The sequence below is a fragment of the Triturus cristatus genome, chromosome 10, assembly GCF_964204655.1.
Source record: "Triturus cristatus chromosome 10, aTriCri1.1, whole genome shotgun sequence".
NCBI lineage: Eukaryota > Metazoa > Chordata > Amphibia > Caudata > Salamandridae > Triturus > Triturus cristatus.
The window spans coordinates 364,972,785-364,979,241 of record NC_140593.1 but is presented as its reverse complement, the minus strand read 5'-3'; positions in this window follow the sequence as shown (position 1 = coordinate 364,979,241).

Genomic DNA, 6,457 nt, shown 5'->3' with positions numbered 1-6,457 from the left:
GTAGTAGATTAGCCAGAATAACAACATATAACAAACAAAAGAGTTTTGGATGGCCCATTGAGAAAAGAGTAGTTGCTGGTGAGGACTGCCCTATGATGGAAGCTTGCTACCAATGCCTGGATGAGGGGATTACATTCTTTTAAATGAAAGGCCTACTAGAAGGCAGAACTGAGGGCACTGAGAGGGGTAGAGCACAAAACAAAGACATTCTGGCCATCCATTCAAAGGTTGAAAGGTCATTTCGATTTACAAATGGCTTTGCGAGTGCAATGTTTTTTTGCCATTGATTATAAATCATTAGGTAAAGAGGGTTTGAAATGGGTACAATTATTTGTAGCAATTCCCAAATGTATTAATGATTCGTGAAAGCAATTGCTTTTTCAGAACACTGGTTGGATGTCGACACCCGAAAGAGAGTGGTAACAATTTGAAAAGTGGAAGATGTCGGTGAGAGACAGCTTCCACTGTCTGAATGTGGTTTGTGCTCATTGAGGGAGCACAATGGGGTCCAAGAGAGCACTACATGCTCTCCACAATGTCCTTAAATATTATTGCACTTTCAGATCTTTCCTCTATGATGCTATTTTAGCTCTGATGTGGTCCAGCTGGCCAGGTCTGTAGACTGCCAGAGGTAAAACATGTACTGGCAACGCCAAGATGTCTGACTTTAATATGAATAACCCAAAGCTTCTAATTTTTAATTTCCCTAGCTTTGTAGGGGTGCTATCATGCCATTTGTATCGAGGAATAAACAAATATATTCAGACAAAGAAGACAACGAAATAGGCAGGTTATACAGAGACACAATAAAACCAGACCCATTGGCTTTGTCAATGCTTGCTATTGTTTTACTTGAGGTATTTGTTTTATTGTGTATTTTTCATGTCTATAATTCCTTTCCAGTGGCTCGCCCTCTAATTTCGAGTGCCTATCACATTTCTTGGAATAACCTTCAGAAATGAACTTGGAGGCAAGTTGCTCCGGTCTGAAATGCTTACGTGTGAAAAATCAGCATATTTAATAGACACCTCTCCTCTTGAAAAGAACCTTTTCCCCCCGACTGAAGACGCAGCATCCAGCCATGAAGAAGAGTGCAATGAATAGCTAACCGATGATTATATTTATGAGTAAAGACTGCTCAGAGCAGACAGCCGCTTCCTACAGGTGACAAGCAATCCTCTGCCAGGGCTTCACCTGACTAGTCATTTTAGGACATGATCACACGGGCTGGAGACTGATGAAATTATCCTGTCCGACATCAAACACTAAAGTGCCTGTAAATCAGGCGAGGCCGTGGCAGAGGGAGAACAGCTCCTTCTTTATGTGCTTCCTGGCAGTCCTTCCAACCAGTGGATACATTAAGAGCCCTAACAATGTCATTAGGTGACCCAATAAAGAGATCTGTAACATTTAACAGCCGAGGTCCGTCTAGATCAAATATTGAAAGTAGTCTAACATTCTGTTCACATCAAATGTTGTGTGCTCAAGAAATAAAGGACTGCTCCAGCAGCGCAATTAAAACAGTGAGCACATAAAACTCTTGAAAGAGGCATGGCATACTCAGAGCCATTGGAATTATGTGATTCTGCGGCAGTTGGGTTTTTCACGTATATATGGATCCACCGCATTTACCACATAATCCATCATCTGCTGCATAATCTGCAAACAAAAAAAAAAATGTTTCTAGCTTCAACGGATCAAAATGTACCAAAAATGTGGCGACGGGTTCCCGCGTAGTGGAAGGCCCTTCGCAAAGGTGGACTGTTTATCTTTCAATTGCTTATTGCTGCATTTGGGAACTAAATTGGTACTAATAAGATGAAAGCTTTTCCCAGACAGGGTAACCATGTGTAAAATTGTAAAAATAATTAAGTAATATGTTGACTAATTGTGCCGCATTGCACTGTATAATTTTCCTTTTCTTGCCGCATAATTTGGTCTGTCGCTGTCGCATAATTCAAGTGGCTCTGAGTATGTTGCAGATGCCTGAGTTCATGCAAAAGAGCAGTGTCCAACATAGGTCCAGAAGAGAAGGATTAATACCAGAGTTTCCACAAGAGATATCTTTACAAATAACTAATGTAATTGGAAAACACTTGCCCAGCCAATATTTCTTTTCTGAAAATCTTGTATGAATCTGTTCCTCTAGGACCTACAACAGAAATCAGTGTAAAGTACCACAGCATTTAAAGCTCTTTTTCAGCATTGAAGAACACATCCAAGATTTAAATGAATATTATTGAAATGTAACCTGTAACCACATTGTGCAATTTTACTTCAGAAACTCAATTACCTTAGTTTACTACTCTTATGAGAGTGTGCTCGTGCTGCTGTGCACATGTAAACCATTGTTCACGGCTGCAGATGCTCCATGCAGTGGTCGAAGTGGGTGGGATCTGGCCATGACATGCCCTTACTTTTTGAAGGAAAACGGTCCACCAACTTTTTGTTAAAAGACAGCTGTCCCCAGATGGTTTATTCTGAGAGTTGAAATGCTTCAGCTGAGTGTAAGGCGAGTCTCCTGTGCTTTGAACCTGTGGGAGGGGCAGACAGCTGAACAAGCATTCTTGCCAGGGTGCCTGCTGCCTCAAAGAAATGTAAATGTGCAGAACTAGTCAATCTGCAAATGTAAAGGGTGCTTGGAAGCTGGCATTGTCTTGAGTTGATGGAACCACTTGAAGCTTCCTGATAACATATATTTAGTCTATTTGAGTGGTATTGCAAGGGACTTACCAACTGAGCTATGAAGTGTGTGTACTTTTAAAGGACAGATATATAAATTGCACTATGTACAGTCTACGTAGTACTAGAATCTATATCTTGGTATTAACATTCTCACAGTGCTTTCTATCTCAGACTGGGACCTCGTGGCACTGAAGCTAAACAAGGCACTATTCTCCACTGCACCAACCGCGATTCAATTCTGTGACTCTGGTTACAGACACAGACCTATGCAGTGCATTAACTAATGGATGTTTCATAATGTATAATAGTGCATTTCCCACTGATTAACCTAACTTGCATTTATTTTTCATTAAAGTTATGTGTTATTTTATGTGAAGTTACCTGACGGTGGAGGACCAAAAAATGTACACGCTTTTGACCCCGCCCACATGCACCCATACCCACACCCATTACGCACAGCATAACAGTTCTCATACTTTTTTTAATGCACTTCGAACCCTGGCTCCATGTACTACACGAAGGAATATATTTAAAACATCACCAAACTTTTGAAATTCTAATGTTCCACTTAAAGAACGAGAAACGTAGCACGCATTTTAAAAAAACCCTGAAGCAAGGCTTAACCGAGGTTAAATTTCAAAGCGCCCCTTGCTGAACCTGCCGTTCAACAGCATTCGAGTAACAGTGCGTGTATGGAGAGTCGGATTTCACTGTGCAGCGGGAATACAAACACACCACAATAGAAGTGCATCTGGCCGGATTTCATTGGTAGAGGCGCGCGAGACGCCACGCCCCATTTGTTTTCTTCATACCCACTAATAAGTTGTGTTCCCTTTTCCATCCATACCGCGACGTTAGAAAACACCAACCCCTGTCTTAAAGGTCGCCTTCACACACTTACTAATCTTTAAGCGACTGAAATCCACCTTAAACATTCTAGAGGCTGGGAGGAGACAAAAGAAAAGTATGAAAAAATGTCCACAGCAAAGATCTCCGAGGGAGAGAATGTATGATATACTAACACGTAAAACAGAAAGAAATGTTCCAGCAGTGTGTTGTCGACTTCTTAGGTGTGTTCTCTGAGCAGGGCTCTAGCACATTAATTATCCCGCGCTTTGCTCCCAGAAGGTATGCCTTGGCCCAGAGTCAAAGTTGGCTCCGATTCTCCTTGTCACTACACTGTCTGACAGCGTGTGCAGAACAATATCCCAATTAGAGCACGGATTGTTAGAAACATGATATACCAGAGCACTTTCCCTTTGAGGCTTTTTCAAAAGGGTGCTTAAAAATATGAGCTGAAGCTAAAAACGTTTATCCTTTCAGTAAGGAGAAAGAAAACTAAATGCCTACATGGAATGAATACTGTGCGGGGAAGGAGTTCTCTTCTCAACCAGCGCTCTTTGCACACACTTTTCAAGGGAAATGTCAGGTGTGCCTGCAATCATCCTATTCCTATCACTCTAAGGGGCTCTCAAATGAAATAATTAAAAAAAATCTCAAACAATTAAAATATTGCCATGTTTATGAATATTCTACGTTGTATTTGTTGCAAGAACACCTGGGAAACTACAAGACACATAGAGGGGTGTTGTATATACCTTGTTCCTCCGCGACGCTCGTAAAACGTACTAATTCCTCAGATGAGCGCTGTGGCACCTTGGAATGATTAATAGCAAGACAGCCGCGGGGCTAAGGTGATGCACCCTGTTGCACAACTACTTGCATTGTGTTGTCGTCAACAGCCGGAAACTCTCTTCAGAATGAATCATGCACCTTGTCGTGAAATATATCATGAAAGATGGATGGCTGAAACATTTGAAGCAGGATTAGAACAACATTATCTTTTGACTATTATTGGAGACCTGTCCCAAAATTCAAGTGAATTTAGCAGCATCCACTTGCCTGCACCTCATTTAGCACCCGTTCTACTAGTTTCTCTCGTTGCATTTTCAAATAGTTCTTTTCTGCAGCTTTCTACCACGTTCTTTGAATGTATTTTCCTTCCACAAAAGAGCCTCATTCCAAGTGCCCCGGGATTTTGAGAGGCAAAACTACTCCTGGTAAATACAGATAACATTTGGTGCAGTGTCTACCTCTAGTGGTTTAGAAATTACAAAATGTGTGGATTTGTTTTGTTAAATGCAAGCATTTTTTTTGCAAAATTACACATAATAAATTAAACACATTTTACTGGTTTCTCAAATAACTTTTATCCACAAGGGTATAACTTGCGTACACAAATCACACGATTCAGGGGACTGGTTTGAGAAGAAAATGTCTTTTTCACAGAGAATGTGTGTTTGCGAGTCATTTTCTACACAAATTTCTCTCTTAGGAGCATAGACCACAGGAAATGTTGTGTTATGCAAAATATTTACACGTCTTGTTACACGGAATTTAAGAGTTATGGAAGACTGTAACAGCATAACAAACATTTTCCACACAATTTGTCAATCTTTTTTCCTGGCGAAATGTGTTCAAGGAAAAGTGCAGATGTGTGGGAATTACCTCAAAATTAAGAGTCCCATTTCTGAACTTATACTCCACTCAGAAAGAGGGCCTAAATGTGTTGCCTTGGATCTAGTATATTTTCCTCACAAAAAGGATTTTGATTAACAGGAAGAAAGCTACCATTGTCATCTGAGCTCAGTTAGAAGGCCCTCTACCGTGGTGGTAAGGGGCAAATAAAGAAGCATTAGCACCCCTTGCTAATGCCTGAAAGATATGCTCATGTCTAAAGGAATCCATTTGTCTATCTAGTTTTGGCCAAAGAATGTACAAAGACTGGAATTTTGCTGGGAAACCTGCTTGAAGAATAATCTCCAAGGGCTTTTGTGTGCTGGCCTCCTGTTCTGAAGTCTCAGGGACACAAAGACTTCACCCTCACTCCCCTGAACTCTATTGCTGAGCTGAGAGTTCCGATCTTCCAGGAGGTGCCTGTTCCAGTTTGGGGCCTCTGGAGGATGTTCCTGCAGTTGAGAGCTGGAAGAAGCCTGAAAGAAGCCAGAAAAGCAATCTCTGACACTGTCAGTGATGCAGCCATGACGCCACTACCTGCACCGGGGGCACCACTCGTAAAGTGCATGACGAACAGCCCGGCCTGCACCACAACTCCGTCTCCCTTTGCAGCCTTTGACGCCTGCAGTTATTGCCATTCCCGATGTCAGCTTTTGCACTGGCTCCGTCACCGCCAGCGCCTGCATACTGTTATCACGGGGCCGATAGCCACTGAGGGTGATTCTACGAACTCGTCGATTGTGCATCACCTCACCGGAACCGATGCTTCACCATCGACACAACAGACTTACCCTGCCCTGGATTTGATGCGTCGCCTCCTTGGGGACACAATGCTTCGCCTCCCCCATGGCAGCCAGGGAGCCAGCCTTGACCTCAGCACTGCTGCCTCAGCTCCACAACGCCGTGCACTGTCATAGACTTCGTTGTCCAAAGGTACTGATTGTTTTGGGGTCAGTGTGACTCCATGCCCGATGCCGCGCACTTTGCGGTCAGCACCGTACTTTGGATTTATCGCTGTTACGATGTCGTAATAGCTCCAGGGGAGCTATTTGTTTTCTACAAGCTTTATTTTGGAAATAACTGTTTTTAAGTGCTATTTTACTACCTGTATGTTGGATTTTTACATTTTGGTCTTGTTGAGTTTAGATAAACATACTTTCTTTTTCTAAATCTGTGTGGTGTCCATTTGTTGTGTTATCACTGTGTTACTGTGTGTTTTGAGTAGAAATACTTTACACATTGCATTTGGGGTAAG